This window comes from Drosophila takahashii, chromosome 3R, assembly GCF_030179915.1.
Source record: "Drosophila takahashii strain IR98-3 E-12201 chromosome 3R, DtakHiC1v2, whole genome shotgun sequence".
NCBI classification, from domain to species: domain Eukaryota; kingdom Metazoa; phylum Arthropoda; class Insecta; order Diptera; family Drosophilidae; genus Drosophila; species Drosophila takahashii.
In genome coordinates, this window is record NC_091681.1 from 26,827,282 (window position 1) to 26,847,608 (window position 20,327).

Genomic DNA, 20,327 nt, shown 5'->3' on the forward strand with positions numbered 1-20,327 from the left:
TAAACAAAGACCGCAGGCAAGAGAAATGAAAGGGGTGCAAAATTGGGAGGAATATAGAAAAAAACCGGAGGGTGAAAAATGCAGGATGAGGGGAGTGGGGCGGGGGAGGGGGGCTGATGGCGGGGAAGGTCCTGTGACTGACAGCATACTGCGAAGAGAAAACTTTGCGTTTTGCCTAAGTGACGACGTGCGACAAGCGGCGGCAGTTGGCCAAAAAAGAACTGGCCAACACTGCGAGAAAATTTTAGTGGGATATTTAAAAAGCAATAACAATCCTCATGAGATATGATGTACAAAATCATGTTTTGTCTATTAAGGGATCTTAAGTTTTGTCAATCTTTGCATTATAAGACTTAAATATGACTGTCAACAATTGCAAGCTTACTATTATTTAATAAATAAATTATACAGATTCAGATTTCCAAAAACTTAAGATTGTTTAAATTTTTTGAGAAAACCAATTGAAAAGTGTAATAAAAACCTAAACTTAATTTTGAGCATTATCAACATAATCGGCTCTCATAATTCCTTTATTGAACTGCCAATTTTTCTCAGTGATCTATTCTGCTGCACCGCTCGTTTTCTGCTTGCAACTGTGTTCGTCCTTCTCCTGCTTGGACTTTTAATATTTAAGGAAGCCTGGTCCTGGCCAGGAGGCGTCCATAGACCATCGTCCTGGCGCTGCTGCTTTTGCTTGCATCACTGGCTGCTAACAGCAGCACAGCAAAAGCAAAACTAGCAGCAACATCAACACACACACATAGCAACATGTGTAGAAAGTTTTTGTTGCAAGGACTTGGTTACACCTCTGCGGCTGGCTGTGAATCTGGATTGCAGCAACAAGGAGTTGCCGGCGTCGCTGCTGTTTCCTTTTAGCTCAGTTTCCCCCAGCCTTCTGTTTCCAGCTTTTTTGCAAGTTTTGGTAAACTTGCCACTTGGCCAAAAAGCAGAAGACTTGTCCCCGCCATGCTCCCGATGGAATGTATCTCAATGTGTGGTAAAATAAATTTACAGCTTGACCAAAAGTGGGCAAGATGCAAGGACAGACGAAGGAGTAAAGAAGTTAGCGAAAGGACAACGAACAGAAAACACTCTGTAAGATTTCCTAATGTCAGATCATTATAAAGGTAATAATGGAAAATAATCAGTTACAAAATGATTTACAACCGCTTGAACATTATTTAATATTTTTCAATCAAATAAAAAGGCTTTCAATAGGCTATAACAAATACGAGTAACCAATAAAAATTGTCAACGGATTATTTCTCAATAACATAAGATAAAATCTGTATATTTAATACAAAATTCAAAACAATACAATTATCATGCCAAATAGATGTAAATCAGCATTCTCTGCACACACTGCACTCATACATTTGAATATCTTACCTGATGAATAATTAACTGATAACTTTTTAGCTTGCCAAAGGACAAAGCAATCCTTTGAGTACCCTTTGGTCAGTTTGATGTGCGCCACGTTTTAGCTGAGAATGAAACTGAGGCTGAGGCTCAGCCCGTTCGGTTTCTGTGGTTACTATTTGAAGTTTTGATTAATTAATGAGTGAAACCCATCTGAGGTTCGCTCCGCCCCGGCAGAGGTTGAAAAAGGTCTCGATGACTCGGCTCGCGCAGGATGTAATTTTGTGTTGCTTGTTATTCATTAGCAGGCCATCAGTAACCCTATCCAATTGGAGACCGGCGCTCCCAATTCGATTCGTTCCCTGTTTAATTGAGTGTTTGATTTAATTATAGACCATTTAAATACCGTTGTGCTACCGCTGTTGGTGCTGCATCATTAAGCATTGATTACGAAAGCTGATTAATTAGTTGCCCTGCCCACACATAGGCACCTACACACGTCCATTTATGACAATGCATCAAAAGTGCGTTATAATTATGTAATTGTTGCTCACAGGGCATCGTGTTCGCATGCAAATTGCGTGTGTTGTCGGGCTAATTGTGATTGCAGGGCTCTGGATTTTTGAAGGCGGTTAGCTGAACGCAAGTTTTGCCCACCGCCAAAAGCTTTCCGATGCACCAGCTCAACTTTTAATGACAAAACGTTGAGCAGCGCTTGGCCCTAACTTTTTCCCAGCTCATTTCAGAGCCCAGAGCACTCAGAAAAAATGGAAATAAAAATCTTATATTATGGGAAAAGGATACATCATTTATCAGCTGATCAGCCTTTAAATACCTTTGAGTCAGAGCAGCAAAGTAGGTTTTTGCAGTACCCACAACTTTGCTACTTCTTAATTATGTTAATTAAATGTGTTAATTAGGTGAAACCACCGATTTTCTACAGTGTGGGTTCATCAGAGAGCGGTGGCCACAGAAACCGCCGTCTCATGATTTAAATTTAATGCAACTTTTGCTTTATAGCCAAACTGTCGCACACACACAAACACACCCACCCAGTCTCGCACACATTAATGTAAAAGCTATAAAGTCATGTGCAACACCATTGCCACTTCCTGGCGGTGGCAACAGCAGCAAAAACAGAACCATGATGAGGGGCAGGAGGAGAAGGAGCAGTAGCAGGAGACCAGCAGCAGGATCAGCTGCCGGTTCGGGACTCTCTGGCAGCTATTTGGTCACTGCACTTAGTGCACTTCCTTTACTCGCATTGCTGGGGTTTTTCGCCAGCCAGGGAAAAGGGGTTAAGGGTTTTTTAAATCTGCTACTCAGTTCTGGAAAAGGTAGTTGGGGATAATAGTGAAAGCAGCCATAATTAAGCAGAAATTTCTATTAAATTACTTAATTTTCATTTAATAACAATTTTAATTTCATGCTAATATTATTTTTTATAATTAAAAAGATTACAAACTTAAAACTGCGATGATAAAATATGTTAATGTGTTTAACAAAAAAAAATTATAGCTATTTCCAAATTTAATTCAAACTATGAAAACAAACTATATATAAACTTGCTATTAAAAATAAATCCAATTTATATATAATAAGTATCAAATAAAAGCCGACTAAGATCTCAAAAGATTAAAAATAATCATCCTCTTAATCTTATTAAAACTTTGTTTAAGTTTGCTTTCAGTAATGTAAGTAATGGGTATCAATAGACTCCAAACTTTTAAATTTTGGACTGATTTTGGAGCTGCTGCTCTCGTTGCTGCCGCCTGATGAAATGCCATGCTTGGCGGTTGAGCGCTGAGATTTTGCTGGAACAGAAGACCGACAATCTACACCACACACGAAGCTGCATGAGTGTGAGTGTCATCCTGGGTGTTTGATTCTATGTGTGTGTGATGGCATTTTGCAGTTTTAGTTAATATTTAGCCAGCGCAATTTTGGCCCAAAGAATGCCGTGTTGAGCAGCCAAATACTTTGACAACATCACTAGTAACATTTTCCATATATGTATAGGGAACACATCCTTATAGGAGTGTGGAAAATAAGAAGGAACCTCGTGTTGGTATCTGTGTTTGTGTGCTGACGAAAGTGGTTTAGTTCCATTTTCATTTCGGCATTGGATTTGCCATTAGAGTCTGGCCAAGCGTGTAAATGAAATTTGATAAGATTAGGCTGTGCAATTGTTGCAGTGGAACCTTTGGGTCCGTTCCTCATTCTCCGAGTGGAATGATTCTAGCGATTGGGGAGCTTTCTTTGAGTGGTATAAGAGTGAAACCGTTGGAAATTTTGAAAAAATCCCATTCATGCCAAGCATTCGCGTTCCACAAAAATCATTCGGCTTTTCGTTTTGGTTTGGGGCGCATGCCTGTCGAAACCGCAGATTCGAATTCGAAAAGAGAAAGCGAGAGCCAGAGAAAGTCGAGAGAAAGCAGGAGAGATACGAGGCTCGGGTCTCGTGGTCCCATGTCAACTTACACGCTTACACCCCATTGTAGTAGAGTTTTTTGTAGGCGGTGTGGTGCGTGATTTTAATGGTGGTGTAGGTTAAGTTGTAGATGTCCATTTTTAGCCAGCAACTTCGCGATACCAATCAAGAAAGTATAATTAATGAACTTCTCGGTTGGGGAAAATCTCTTTCAGAGTTGACTTTATCTATTTAAGAAACATTTCTTTAAAGTTTTACAAAAGTTTCTCAAATCCGGCCTGGCTTTAAATTTATTCTCCAGAATTTGGCAGGGTTTGGTGGGTAGGGTATAACATTATGGTTTCACAGTATTACGCTGCAAGTATCTTGGCGATATATTAGTGCAACATTCATTGTAATCTGTGATCCTTGACTGGCTGCCTTGACCAGCGAAGCTGCAGTAACGGCGAGATGCTCTTGGTAACCGCTTTTTGAAACTCTCATTCATTTAGGGAGAGGCGCGCTTAAAGAGAGACAGCGAGAGAGTTGGAGAGAGAAGGCGAGAGAGACCCAAAAAGGTTCCACAGAAATGCGTGGTGGAATGTGTTTGTAGAGGGTTCGGATGGGCTGAAGGGTGTTGAGGTAGGACCGACTGCTCTCCGCAGAGGGGAGTCGCAAAAAAATCATGATCTTGTAAGTTTCAGGGCTAACATCATGTTTTAGTAAAGTATCTCAAAAACAGCAATATATTTTGTGGTATTGATTGATTAATTAATTATTCATTAATCTGCATATTTTTAACATAAATATTAAACTTTTAAATTATTTAAAATTAATCGTTTTCGTTTAATTAGTATCTCAGGGAAAATAAAAAATTCTAAATTCAAAAAATAAACTTTTGATTGCATTGTAGTGATTTAGAATACCATCATTTCGATCTTATACCGTTGGTAGTTTATGTTTCGCTGACAAACTTGACAATTCAAGTTCATGAGAAATCTGCGGAGACCTTACCGACCACATGGCTTCCACAGCCCCACAATTCCGACGGCTTTTGGATTTTACACCCAAAACTCTTATAATCCGGAACTGGCCAGCCGTTCGCCTTTCGATGTCGAACCGGCGGCAAGCGTTGGCCCACTTACAAGGCTCACACACACACACACACACAGCGGAACTCAAAGGATTCGACAGCTCGGCAATTCGAAAATGCGCGACCCGAACGTTAGCCGAAGGACCCGAATCGCGGAGGGCGATGGCAAAAGTGGCCAAAGCCACGAATGAATGGCCAGGCGCTTTAGTACTGAAAAGGTCGTGGATTTGTGTAGTTGTCGTGCTCCGTTGTCGCCGTTTCTCGTTGTCGTTTTGTCGTTATCGTGTTGTCGTTGCCGCCGTCGTACGGGCATCGAATCGCATCGCATCGCCTCACATCGCGTATCCGCAGTGTTGACCGTCCGCATCCGCAAAACTGGCGAACGAAGCTATTGAGCTGGAAATCAAGAAACAAGTGCCAGCCCCAGAGATTCAAAAGTATATCTCAATCGGTTATCGCAATTGTTGAATGCTGAAAACGTAACGTCAAGTGAGCCGAAAGTGCACGTGCTGGTAGCAGGAGTAGAAATAGAAGTTGAAGTACAAGTAGAAACATCTCAAACGCCTGCGTTAAGTTTCTGAATGTGTGTTGTTATGCAAATCGCGTCCTTTTTGGCTTCAGGCAACAATACAGTGAGTGTGTGTGAGTGAGTGCGGTCGAGAGTTGGCTGTGTGTGTGTGTTACAGTGTACCCGCGTATGTACGCGCCCACAATGCATAAATCAAAATACACATTATTGAGTCATAAATAAAGTTCGCATCGGCTGCTACTTTAAATATTGGCCTCGCGGCTGGCGGCGATTCGAAGACGAGAACGCCAGAAAAGCGAGAAAAGCAAAAGCAAGGCCGCCGAAATCGAAATTTATGCCTCGCACCCGCCAAATACTTTGCCATATTTTTTGCTCAATTGCCTGCCGCTCCTCCAAAACCTCCTGCTCCTTGTTGTTATGATGTGTGCGTCTCTCGCTGGCTGCATAAAACCCGCTCGATGCCAACACGCCCTCAACAGCAGCAGCAATAAGCAATAAGCACAGCAGCAGCAGCAACAACTCCATCGACAACAACGCTGCCCTAACCCCTGCGGGCTGATTTTATTACAAAGGCCGTAAAGAACGCCAAAAAGCGGAGTAAACGCCACAGCAAAAGGATACGAATACGACGGCCAAAGGCGGGGGTAAGTGCATGTGGGGAGTAAATATCTACCAAAATAAACATGTACATTTCATTTTATACCTTCCTAATCTTCAGTCAAAAGTAAACGCTTGAATGTATGCTAGGAATAATAATGCCAGGGCATTGTGCTAGAAATGGGGAGGTGGAGGAATTAAAAATAGAAGCAATTATTGTAGCAACAAAAGCTAAACAAATCAATACATCACAAAAAGATTCTAAATATTTCCACATCAGAACATAAAATTAAGCCTAGCTTATTCAAGTAATAACAAAAATAAAAGAAAATTCGCATTTCTATTGGCAATCAATAAGGGAAGACAGACAATATATAGAACGAAGGTTAATCCAAAAGTGTAGGTATATGAAAAAAAAGAGTACATGCTTAACTTATATGAAAAATAAATAATTTTTTTTAATAATATTAAATATTTTATTTGCTGCAAATTGTGGTTTCACAAATAAAGAAAAATTCCTATAAAAAAATGTTGATTTACACATATAGATTATTTTATATGAACAAATTTAAAACAAAACTTGTTTCCTAAAAACTTAGAGCTGCAATTATTTCTAAGCCATGCTTACACATTTGTCAGAGCTTTGTCAGTATAAAGCCAAGTGAGAGAGTTAAGTTATCAACTTGGCTGAAAGTCTCAGCTGATATATTTTAAGCCACAAACAACAGCAAAGTGGGTCACTCAAACGAGCGAAACTTACAATTTGTCTGCGAATGTGACTCTGACTGTGTCAGGGATAATATTTCCCATTGCCTTTGATCATTTTGTTGATGTTGTGTGTTGATGCCGGGGTGTCAGTTAGTCAGTCTGCGAAGTGCGTTAGTCTATCTCGAGGAGACGTAAGCCATGCAAATCATATTAAAATGCTGTCTGTGCATAACCTACTTTTTATTTTTATTTTTATTCATATATATAGCATGCAGAGTAGTATGCAACTCAGTGAGTCTCGCACCCGGTTGCATTGTGGATGGGCTGGTAACATTCGCATTCCCATTCGCATTCGCACATATATTGTTGCCATTTCACTTTTGCTGAGCACGTCTTCGCATGTGAATGTGGATTTTGGTAGGGGTATGTGTGCCTGCAAGGTTGCAGGCGCTTGCCAAATGCGCTTTGTTGCCGCCATTGTCAACATGGCCAGAAACGAGGAGCGGCAGCAGGAAATTTTTGCATTTTTCGGCTCAGTCAGCGCAACGTGGCTTGGCAGCGGGCCAGAGGAAAAGTCCGGGGGAAATGCAGGAGCAGCTATCTCGTCTCTGATTTTCTGCACAGCTTAAATTATTAAAAGCCTGGTCCAAAACTTAAGGCGTCTCGCATAAATCAAGCTGGCCAGGGGACAACCTGGCGTATGCGCAACTTTAATAACATGAGCAGCAGCTGCAAAAGTTTCGCCTGTCAGGGGGAGCAAGTTTAATGCAGCATGTAAATATTGTCATGACACACGAAAACTTTCACTGGCCCTTTGTTGACAGGCTCTGGAGGACAACGGCTGAAAGGATACGAGTGTGTGTGTGTGTAGACAGCCGAGATTTATGAGACCAAATGGAAGACGAAGCGTGTGACTCGCATCAAACTCGGAGTGAAAAGTTTCACAATTAATTTTAATAGTTAATAGCGAAACTCTCCAAGATCACTTCTGGCACATCCGATCTAAACAGCAGGCCCGTGGGAATACCCCGAACTGAAAACTAAACCCTAAAGCCATTTATAACTTGAACTACACATTCCACTTTTAGTTACAGGACCTTAAATTTATCAGATTTCATAAATTTCTACTTTTTTTCATTTAAAATATGGAGAGAAATTAATTAATACAAAATAACAAATAAATGCAGCTTTTTGGAATCAAAAAATAATAGGGATCGAATGCTTAGGTTTTTACCTGTAAAAAAACAAGTTTCAGTTACAAACCTGGTTAAAAAATGTTATAAAAATTAAACTTTTGTATTATTGTATTTATAACATTTCATTTAAGTAAATCCAATTAAATTTTATTTTTAAATGGCAGATAATTGAAGTACGCTTCATGCTTTTAAATCGTGAATTTCGATTTGCTAAAACGCTACCCTGCCTCCAAGTAAAGGCGGTTGAAATAAAAACCCGACCGGGGAATATCACATTTCAAAGCAAAGAAGAACAGAAATCAAAGCTTTGGCTGTACAAAGCCAAATAATCCATCAAGTGGCATTAACTTGAAACAATAAATTTCACACACAGCTGCAGAGGTAAGACCAGAGCAGCGCCGGTCCCGAACAACTCGAGCCCGGGCACTTGAAGTGCTTGACAACTAATCAGGTTTCAAATGCCTAAGCACACACACACTCGTACACTGTGCGCAAAAAGGCAGCCGAAGCCCGGGCAAAGGGGAAATAAATCTGCTGTGAGTGTCGGTAATCAAAGCTGCTTACGGGCTGCGCTTCTGCTGTATTTATGGCAAATGGCAGGCTGCTTCGGTATTTTCTCTTTGAATTTTATTTTTCGTCTAATGCATTTGATTTCAGTCTAGACCAGACTGACTGACTGTGTTTGTTTGTGGCCCGATTGAGTTTCGTTGCTGAAAAATCCATCAAGAAGTTGTAGGAAGACAGCACTTTCTTGGGGCTTAAATAATTGATTGAGTAGCCTGAACGGCCTTATACGGCTACCTGTTTTTCTTTTTAATTAAATGTTTGGCTAACCTTTAATTATAAGCAGCGGATTGTAAACAAAACTTTAATTCAAACTTTTTCAGAACCTGAACTTTTATTCAGTACATCAATACGGCAATTAGGGGTTTCACCAGAATTTTAAATTTCCTTCAACCATGAAGGCTTGACATTTTCAAATTCCTCTCCAATCAATCCTAATCCAAACTCTAGTCCTGGATTTTTCTACTTTTCACTCTTTTCTCGGGGTTTCTATTTGCGCTTGTACGGTTGCTCTCAATAATCACGACTTGAAATTAGCCCAAATTGTTTTGGAATGTGAAGCCATGCGTTCAGTTCGGAATCAGTGCCTCCGATTTCCCTATCATGCCAATAAGCAGGCAAAGCCTGCCCGACGTTTTACAAAATAGCTGAAAAGGCTAATGTACTTCCAATGTTGACCAGTACACAAAAATAATGGAAGCCCGACGGGCTGGGAAAACGGACCATAAAAAAGCAGGGGCCGAAGGAAAAAATTTAGGTGGGGCTGCCTCAGCTAACTGCAGAATATGAACCCATTGAAATGGTCGACCCAAATCTGCTGGGGCAGGAAAATGAAGAAATGCAACAGCATAAAAAGTGAAAGAGCAACATGAGCTCAAAACCACGGCCAGAACTTCTTCACTGGCATATTGCTGCAGCCCGGAAAAGTAGTAAACTTTGCACAAGTTACGAGTTAAGAGTACAGGGATTACAGTATGCATTTTAGGTAGAGTTCTTGGAACCTTAGAATTTATTAAAATATTTTTTAATCTATAAAGGATTGGATAGCCAGTTTCCCTATCCCTCATTTTCTTACTGCCATTTCCATCAAAAGGTAATTCCATCATATCGTAAAACTATAAAAACCCCGACAGTTAGTTATGCAAAGTGTATTAAAAGCATCGTCTTGCTGGGCAACTTTCCACCACCACTTTCTCCCACTCTTTTTTCGCCTCCTTCGGGCTTTTACTTTTCCTCTAGTTTCTTTTTGCGTTTACCGCTGGCATTGTGTGCGCATAATAGTCTGAAATTAAATCAGCGAGCGCGTGGGTAACTTAAAATAATAGCCATTGCTTATGTTTAAGTAAAATATGTACTTTGTGTAGGAAATAAGTGACCAGGATGGAGAAGCTCCTGCAGCTGCTGCGTCCTTTTTTGACGCTGATTTCAGGCTGCTTGCTTATTTCCGTTTCCGCTTGGCCTGCTGCATTTTTTATTAGCAGCTCACCGTTCTGGCGCATTATTTAGACCACTCCCGGACTTTCCCTCCATCGCATTTCGCTTTATTACCGCATTTCCATCGCATTCTTTAGTGGGGGCCGCTTAAGAGCTTTGCTTAATTTTTAGCTGCACTTTCGCCGGGATTATCACTGGCTAAGGACAAACAAGAATCGGCTACACTATAATTTAAGACTGCCCAGTGTCAGCTTTTCCGTCTCTATTGACACTGTCTAATGTCTGTAATTCCCTGTTTACTGGGGTGGGCAGGGGAGGGGAAGGGAATAGAGGGCACTGTCAGTGCGACTGTGGCAGATATATTTCAATAATAATAATTAATAAAACGAAACCGAGACTCCGACTGCTTGGCCCTATTGATTTATGGCCCTTAGTAAATTGTGGCACTTAGTATAATTGTTTATGTATATGCCAAGGGTCCTACAAATGGGAACTGGGGTAGCCACTTGATTAGCCCTCCCAGTTGTACTGCCGATTTAGCCACATAGATAGCACACGCACACACACACGGCATCGACACACATTTTCCACAAATTTCATTATAATTTTAATTGAATTATTCATTTATATTGGAACAAGTCAGGCTGATTGCCATTCCAGCTGTTGGGTCAGCTTTATTTTATTTTTATTAAGTGGGACTGATATGCAACAATTTATTTAAACATTTCAACTTGGAAGTTATTTTAACAGTTAATTGTATTATCAAGTCCAAAATATTATTTAGAGGCCCATTCAAATTTATAATGATATTAATTTTTTTAAACCTTAAAAAAGTTTAACCAATTGTCAATCCAGCTTTTGAATATTTATTTTAATATGGGAGCCATAGAATTTAATATTAGCATTATAAGCTAATATTTTACCTTACTCTCTGGTTGGTAAATATGTATTTTCACGCTTATTTGCTCACTTTTAAGTTTCTCACATAAATCGATAACAGCATGAGCTGAAAAGTTTTGCAACTCATATTTAAAGAAACATTTACATACCCAAAAAGTACGAAGATAAACCACAGAAAGGCAAACATGGAGGCGGAATGAGAGGACGGAAAAGCAGACTTCTGGCATATGAAATGAGCAAATAAAAGAGACATTCAATTATCTAAAAAGCAAAACAAATATGAAAATTAATTTGACATGTTTGACATTTTGGGCAAACACGGGCATGAACATCAAAAAGGGGGGAGCGGGGCGTGGCCGACTGAGAGTGACGGAAAATGTCAGAAAAACATTTGATTAACCCAGATAAAAGGGCAGAGTTTTGTGGCTAAGGGGGAATGGCGTGACAAACGCTTAACTCTTTAATCAGGGATTCTTTTTGACCCCCGGCTCAGCTAATTTTCCGGGCGAATGTGAGCTTTTCCCGCTGGTCCCTGTCTCATTTCCGTAGGATTTTCTTGCCGTTTTTGGCATTTTCCTTTGCTTTTTTGCCATAATTTCTATGCGCGAGTCACGCAAACTTCTGCGTCTCGAGTGTCCCTGTGTGTTTGTCACGCATGAAGCGCTGACAGCAAAGCAAACAGTAAACAGCAAACAGCAAACACAGGACGGGCGGACTATTAAAAGCAAACTGCCGCGCACACACGTAGAAAACTAAAACGGGGGCCTAAAAAAGTGTGCAAAAAGCAAGGACACTGCAAAAGGATTTTTTTTCGCAATAAGCAGCAGAGGCCACAATGTTGCTGCTTTTCTACTGCTGCTGTTGATGATGATGATGATGGTGATTGCTAAGAAGAAAAAAACCAACAAAATATTTCCTGTCTGCTCTTAAAGATTTCCCAGACACACATACACATACACACAGCCTGAAGCCCTGAAATTGAAAGCGCGTTGCATGTCAGCGACCCTCTCCCAGCCACGCCCCCTTACCAACCCGCTGGGCCACGCCCACATCCGTCTGCTTAGGCCCTAACTTGGCTTGCAAAACTTTTGCGACGCATATGAAAATGATGCCAGCACACGCATGAATGTGTGTTGGCAAGCACATCATTTTTGCCTCTGCTGCTGTCTTTTGATATTCTTTTTTTGCCTACCCTAAAAGAGGGTCCTTTGGTATAGGAAAAATAACAGTAGATAATGTGGTGCATAAATATACATTTTTAGGATACAAATTTTTGTAATTTATAATTATTTTTAAAATATTAAAAAATTTTAAAATAACACTTGATAATGTTGTACATGGGGTTTTATAAATATATATTTTTAGGATTGTGGATATAATATATGAAATATATTTATTATAAAATGCACCAGTCTTAAATAATTGTTTATAGTAATTTAATTTTCAGAGTTTTAAGGGTAGAATTTTATTTTCTTCAAAATTAAATAACTTATAAATTCACAACAAAGCAATACAAAATTTTAGCAAACTCCTCAACTGCAAGAGTATTTTGAGGTTCATTTAGATCGCCTTTCCTGCCCTGCCTTATACATACAATATTTTTCCGCAATTTAGCGTGCCATCAAAATAAATAAGAAGTTGACTGTTGCCAATGGCGAAAATGAGAGAAGGTACCGAGAAGAGGCTTCTTTCTGCCACTGTTTGTGCTCTGTCTGCCGTGAGCATCATCAGCATTTGCCTTGCCATTTGACTGTCTGATAAATTTAAACTTTTCATATTCGAAATGCTCGGGCGAAACGAGGGAAGAGTTTTGCATTTAAATTAATCCCAACCGAAGTGAAATTTCCTGCCTGAGCTTGAGCCACTAACTAAGCTCTAATGCCAATAGAGCCATATACATTTCCCCCTTTTGGCTTTCACTTCATATTTCCATAATACACATAAATAAAGTCATTTTGGCCCACTAATACCCACACTCCACTTCGAACACACGCACAGGAAAAAACCTAGCCAAAAGTTATCCAAAAAAAAAAATCAGGGAAAAGGAAAAAAGTGAAGAGAAAAGTTTTGGTAAAAGTTTTTTACCTAGCTTTCGAATCGAAGCGTAATCAAAGCAGCCGAACACAAACAAATGCTAATGCCAGGACTTAGTTTCCGGGTAATGATGTAGACGTATGTGTGTAGTGGTGCTGCTGGTGTAGAGGTGTATTGGTGTGGGTGAAGCGCGTGTGCGGTGCTAAAGGAAACGACAGCCAGTTACGTGACTTTTATATTCTCAACGCATTTTTGGCCACACACCAACATACATACGCAGTGAAAAGGATTGGGGAATAGAGTGTTTTATCCTGATATGCTGCTCTAAACAACTTTATATAAGCCATTTTCCGAAGGGGCGCCGCTGCTGTCAAAGGCAAAGGTCAAGTCCGCCGGCTGAGTGCTTCGCTTTTGCTTATGCGGTGACATGTTCTCGGTGCTCGGTTCTCGTCGGAAGGACGTGACCGGGATGAGGATCAAGTAGTACTCAGTAGTGCAGCATTATCCAGTAACCTTCTATCCCTGGCAAATCAATGTAAATGGCTCGGGCTACGGGCTAATTATAAAACTCACCTTCTGTCTCAATTAGGACAATTTGTCCAAGTCATTAATGTCAATTGAGAGTGCGGCGGCGGCGGCAAGTGTGGCAAATGACAATGAATAGACAAAAAGCGCGAGAAGTGCGGGAAGTGCGGGAAAACCAAGCCCAAGGACGAGAAAATTAGCGCATGACTTTCAGGCGTAAAATTGAAAATCATTGCAGCAACACCTGACGCCTCGAGTGGTTCAGTTGTTCGCACACGCATTACGTGATTTTCGTTTATAATTTCAGCTTACTTTAACTGCTTGCCCGCTTCCGTTTCCGTTTCTGTTTCTCTTTCCACTCTCCCGTTTTTGTCCCCTCGTCTCTCGACATAAAAATGAATATTTATGTGCTGTGCCACAGACATAAATATGTTGATATTTGTGCACATAATACGGCCGATATATGGCTATGGCCCTCACACACGACCAGTTGGCATTCATCAAATCGCATCGATTATTGTATATATATCCCAGATATGGAACAGAACAGCATCAGAATTTCCCCCTTATCCCTTTTCCCTTAACATCCCGCGTCATTTGTCATGGCGAAAGGAGAAACACCGGAGAAATGGTGATTTATCATATTTACCTTGGCCGCACAAGCTGTACATGCACAGGTGCACAGGGTTCAAAACCCTAATGCAATTTGTTTCGCGCTCTGGCTGTCGAGCATTTTATGGCCCGAACTAGGAGCATACACCCAGCCGGAGAGGAGAATCCGGCTAAGAGCACTCGTCATCCGTAAATGTGTGAGTGCGAGTGCCGGCTTCTATGTGTTTGTGCATTCATTTAAGTGCTTTGCATAATATCCAAAGAAAGATGCGACAGATAATGCAACCTTATAGGGTCACGATTTACGGCAATCATTATGCTGTCGAAGCTATAAAAGATTGTCATCTAATCCGAGTATTGAAAAGATGAATAGAGCTGCAAAGTTCAAGGTTTTCAATTTACAAATACAGATGGAATATAATATTAAAAAAAATATATGGAATCAATCGAAAAAAAAACAATTTTGCAGGTAAAAAGTCCTTATTTATTAGATTAATATTTGTAACAATATTTTCCTATATTAAGGAACAAATTTTTGTTCTCTAAAGTCCGATAATATCATTTAATGTATTTCCTTGCCAAACTGATTTGAGCATTTGCTACAATACTCGAGCAAAAGAAAACAGAACTTAATAGCCATCGCTGCTGCTTGGCAAGCATGTAAGTATTTGAGAGCAGCTTTCTGCGAAAAGCGGAGAGCCACGTTATTGTTCCCTTTAGAGGGGATATAAAAAGGGAAATGCCGCAGAAATAAGAAGGAAAATCATGAATAAGTGAGTGCAATCAATGCCTGAATGTTTGCGGGCCAAGAGAAATTCAAGCGTATTTTCGTGTGTAAGTGAGTTTGTGTTTGTGTTCTTGTCTGTGTTTGCATACGTGAAGAGCTTAAAACGATTTGTAGCCTTTAATGCGCCCCGTGGCCTGACATAAGCGACCGGTGAAAGAGACACGTGGCCTTCTGCCGCCCCTTCTCTCCTCCTTTCGAGGTCTTCCAGGTTCTCGAGGTCCTTTGTGTTTTATGCGACACGTTTGGTAATTCGATAGCCAGGCATACACATTTAAATGGCAAGCTTACACAATTTACCAAAATACCTCCCCGACTCCCCACTTATTTGTTCGCCTTGGCGGGGGAATGAGAACAGGAATCGATTATTCAATTTCTGGCATACTCGGCGATTGATTTTGATTGATTCGCTCACATATCGAATGACGCTGTTTGGCTGCTCTGTTAATTTGCATCAATTTCGGACGTCTAATTTGATTTGATTAATGTGATTAATGTGGCCACTCGCTGGGCTTCCCGCTCTGCGCCAAAGGGTTCGATGTCGATGTCGCTGTCGCAGTCCAAAGGTGAAAGGGAAAAGCGGAAAATGGGAAGAGGGAAAAAAGAAAAAGGGAAAACGGGAAGCTGGGCCAAAAGAGTGCCAACTGGCTGATGGGTTTGTCAGTTGGCATCAAAGCGCATTAGTTTGTATGGCGCCCAAATTGGTAAGGCAGCAGGCACTTTGCAAACACACCTCTCTCAAACATATCAGCGTCTAAATCTGCCAGGCGCTCCATTTTTGGCCCACACCTACACACACCTACACACACTCCAACTCACAGCCAAACAATACAAAAAGCCCAAAAGTGGGCTAACTCTGAGTGCAAAGCTACCAAAAAAAGAAACCCGAAAGCAAGGTGGAAAAATAGGGAGAACAGCCCACTGAAAAGCCTGTCAGGGAAAGCCGAAAAAGAAAGGGGCGGGCTGGGAGGATGCGAGGGGGCGGATTGGATGGGGGCACTTATGTGATAGCTCCCGCTTTGACGGCGGCACCTTTTGTCTATCCATGTGTTTGGGCCCAATCACAGCACAAAAGGGCGGAAGAGAAAGACACGTCTTTGGGGCCTGGCTACACTCGCCGAAAAAAATAATAATAATAATGCAAAAGTAATACTCGGAAATTATGGGCTGAAGTATTAATATTAAAATAATCCTGACAGGTGTTTGGAAATCACTTGTAAAAGTGTCTAAAATTATACTGTGGAAAAATCCATCGGACTTTTAACTTCAAAGAATAATGTTGCATACTTGCAACACCTTTAGAATTCCATGGACTTAACTATTATTATATAACATTTAAAATGTCTTAAATTTGTATAGTAAAATATATAATAATATTTCTAGTGCACAAATAACTCCCGTGTTTATTTGCTTGTCGTTGGTCGCCTTTCGCTTGTTTTATCTCCTCCTTTCAGCCACAGGCTACGGCATCTCAACTCTGACATGTGACAAGAGGAATCTACTACAGCTGAAGCAGGCGAAAGTGAAAGCAAGGCGGTTCTTGCCTCCCTTTCGCTTGGCTCATTAGCAGGGAGCTAGCTTAATTACAGCTCCTCGAAAACCTTCAGTTTAAGATGTTGCCGGGACAGCTGCCAGTGACCACTTTCCAATGCCTAATTGGGATTTAAGGGGGAAGCTGCCAAATAATTTAAATTTAATCGCTACGCGAAACTTTCACCTAATTGTTAAATCAATGAAACCGAAATTTAAACACAATGCACTAATTACAAAAGTTGCGAGCGTCACTAATTAGAGGACAAAGGCAATCGATACCGAAGAACGGAAACTTGTTACCCCAAAACAGGAGCTCAAGAATCGCCAGGCGGCAGAGAAACACGCCCCGGCATTAGCTAAGCAAATTCCCAACGTCTTTCCGAAGGGCTTTTCAATCAAGCCCAGAGTCTCAGACTCAGAGACTCAGACTGGGTCTCAATCCCGGACTCCGTTTGAATTTCAGTCAAATCAAACCGATATCCTCTCGGCAAACAGCAGAGCAGCAAACAGGAGAGCCAAAACAAAACAAAAGCCAAACACAAACACGAGTGCAAAATAAAAATCGATTCCGCCGGCAGCTGAAATGCTGGCAACAAATAAAATAAACGACACATGGCAGGGAAACGGAAACTGCGAAATGCGAGCTGGGAAACAAACAGACACAAATAGATAGACAGACGGGGCTGAGACAGACGAGGCCAATAAAAAAGTGGGTTGGGAGGAGGGTGAGAAAAAAATGGGAGACGGCAGCAAGGACACGTTAAGTTGTAGGATATTCTGGCCAAGACAGGCGAAAGAGTCAAAGTCACTTTTAGATGTTTGTGTTAAGACGACACCTTACTTTCACACCATCTTTCTCTATCTTTTTCCTTCTCCCTTCCTTTCTCTGAGACACACAGACAAAAAGCAAAAGTCATGTAATTTATTTATTACCGATTGCAGATAAGCGAGCCAAGGCTACTTACAAAATGTATTAACTAATTGCTTCCCGTCAAGGTCGACTCGTGTCACCCCCAATCCGAAACAACCATCCCACAGACCCTGAAAAATCAGATTCTCGAGGGCATCGCTTCTGTCTTCGTTTCTGATAAATGAGCATATTTCCCTACCAGTGGAAAAACACAACAAACTTGGCCAAAACCAAAATGATTCGAGGCTTTTTTGTGGCTGATTATCTCTTGGTTGGACAGGACTAATGACCGAGAACAGTGTGAGTTCCTGAGAGACGGACTTAAATATGTATTATTACTGTTTTTGTAGCTATCTGAAATAATTCATTTGTGGCTTTGTACTAAATTCTAATATTCTGTCATTCATTTCACTACATTATTGTAATTCCATTTTAATTAGCTGATTTTAACATATTTCATAACTGATTATCACCAATAAATATTGACCATATTTATCTAACTTTTGTCAGTTATAAACAATGTATTCAAAACTAAAAAAAAATTAATTATAAATAATTATAATAATGAAAGCTAAATTCCTGAGAACTTATATAAAATGCGTATTAATTGAGTTTTATTTTTGCTAAATGTTGAAAAATTAAATAAAATGTAAAATATAAATACGCAAATAAAAATATTATGAAAAATATATTAAAGACCCGTACAAAATTATTTTACCAACTTATCGAGTGAAAAGGGTTTTAACAAAATCTGTGAGATTAAAAGCTTATTTGGAAACAAAAGATTTCTGCAAAACTAGGGTTTCCGTTATGAATATCAATAAAAACTTTTGAATTTTTTACACATTTGGCTTTGTTTCCGCTGCTGCTAAAAGCCAGTTAGATCCCCGACATACTGGCGCACTTGTGTGAGTCGCAGTGCCCGGGGAAAACCGTCAGAGTGCACCGACATATTGAAATTTGATGGCGGCAGTGCACCGCTCGCAAATGTCCCTGGCGGCATTAATTTTATCAAAGTCGCGCTGGTTGAGGGTGTGAGTGTGGGTGTGCCAGTGTGTCCCTGTGTGCGTATGTGGCAAGTAAAACTTGATCCGTTGCAACAGGACCGCGTTACAAAGGATCCTGAGAGCGAGCGCCTGTTTGTGTGTGAGTGTGAGTCTGTGCTAGCCCAAAGGTAAACAGCGAGCCTTCCTCCGAACTGAGTTGAACTCGACGGGTATTATAAATCAAAGCCAGGTGGCTGCCACGCCCACAACTGCGGGGCTGCGTAGGCGGCAGCATCCTTTTCATTTTGCCTACGTGAAATTAGTTGCGTAAATCCCAACACGAGAACGCACTCGACAGCAACAAATTAAGCAAAAAGCTTATGTAAGAGGGGAATAAAAATGAAGGCAGCTGGTAAACTATGCGCTTAATAGTGGAGCGGCGTGTGCAATAAACCAACTCGGAGCAAGCGAGATGGGTAGATTGGGGAAAAGAGACGGAGACATACACACATATGCTGGGGGCTCGTCTTTGGGGAAATTAAAGCGTGGCAAAAAGTGCCAGGCTTCATGTTAATTTTCATTAAAATTATATTAACTTGTAACGTGGCTGCTGTCGCAGCTGCAGAGCACAAAAAAGTGAAAGAGACCGAGGGATACAAAAAGAGGGAGACGGCGATACACACACACACATATGGGCGAGTGCGGCCAGGCGACTAATTTTTAGTGTCCTTGCAAGTTTATCAAGAGCGGAAGGGCGTAAAAGCGGGACACAAAAAGCGAGTTCAAGTCCTACGGGGCACTTAAAATATTTAAATGCGCAAAATAATAAATTAGAAAATTTTTGTGGCCCCCGAAAAAACCTTTTCCCCGCAAAAGAAGCGAGCGGACAGGACACAATGTGCTGGTACTTTTACCCCCTTTTACGGGGTAGTGGGTTTGGATTTGGAGCAGGGAGGCTGGGTGGCCGGGAGATTTGGCCCAAGACCTTGCTCGTGTCCGTGTCCAGGGTCTGACACTTAACATGACAGCGCCGGGCGAGGTGGGCGAAGAAGGTTCCCAGGGCTCAACTGGGTCACTCGGCTGCAGAGCGGGAATAAAACTGGGCTAAGCGAAGGCAAAAAGTAGCTAAATAATACAGCACATGAGAAAGCGAAGTAATGCAAATAATCATATGCAGAAATGCAGGGTTTTTACTGAATACATTATCTGATTTAAATAGAAAGGGAATCTGTGTTAAGGCAGCTAATTGAAAATGTTCCTGTAAGTCAACTCACTGAAAAAAAAGCTTGATATGAAACGATGATCGATTTTATGGTATGTGGTATCAATTTGACTTGATATTTTGAATTGGGAGTTTCTACTTCTCGCTCCCACTAATTTAAGTTGTCACATTGCTTCTATCTTTCATTTTCGAAGTCAAGGAATATCCGGAATAGAGAAATCGGTATTGCATGGTGAAAAACGATATGCCAGTAATTTACCATGCGCATATCGATTTGACCGCGATGTGATTTTTTTCTGGGTGTAGTTGAAAAAAAACCAACTATTTTTAATGTTAAATAATGAATATTTTAAAATCAGTACTCTCTTTTTTAATTATTTTAAAAATCTTAAATCATTAAAATAAATTCCTATAGTGCTTTATCATTCTTTTACGTAAGCCTAACCTCTTGAAATAACTTATATAATTCCGATTCTCACACCTGAGGAGCAAAGCCATAAGCAGCCATAACCTCTTTGTGTCTCTTTGCTCAACACAAACACTCGTCTAAACATTTATTTACACTTGAAGTGGCCCACAGTTTTGCCCCAGCACGTCGGCCACATCTGTCATTATTGTAATTGTCAAGTGTGCAGCCATAGAGAAACATTCGGTGGGCTCCTATTGACGCTGAGATATATAAACCATTATGAGTTGCTCTCGGTCATAATAATGTCGATGTGAATGCGAATGGGGGTGTCTAGGTGTGTGCTTTACGAGTCGGTTGGCGGCAGTTGGCCATTTATTATGTTGCCACATAAACAATATTTTATTTAACATCATTACCAGTGTGGGAGTGCGTGTGTGGGTGTGTACATACGTATATCTGTGTGCTGTAGGGACTATAAAAATTGTCAGCTTCTGCGGCTGCTGCGTTTCAGTCTTTCGCTTT

General features: G+C 40.8%; 1 protein-coding gene across 2 annotated transcripts in view; it reads left to right on the plus strand.

The window, feature by feature from the left end:
• Positions 1-20,327, plus strand: part of side-VI (sidestep VI) — a 102,890-nt gene that overhangs the window by 14,097 nt on the left and 68,466 nt on the right. The window contains exon 1 of one of the 2 annotated variants that reach the window (XM_017137191.3): positions 6,000-6,035. The exons of the other annotated variant lie outside the window; for it this stretch is intronic. The gene's annotated coding sequence lies outside the window, so the exon portion shown is untranslated. Of the gene's footprint in view, positions 1-5,999; positions 6,036-20,327 lie in introns of those variants that run through there. 2 annotated transcript variants of the gene reach the window in all.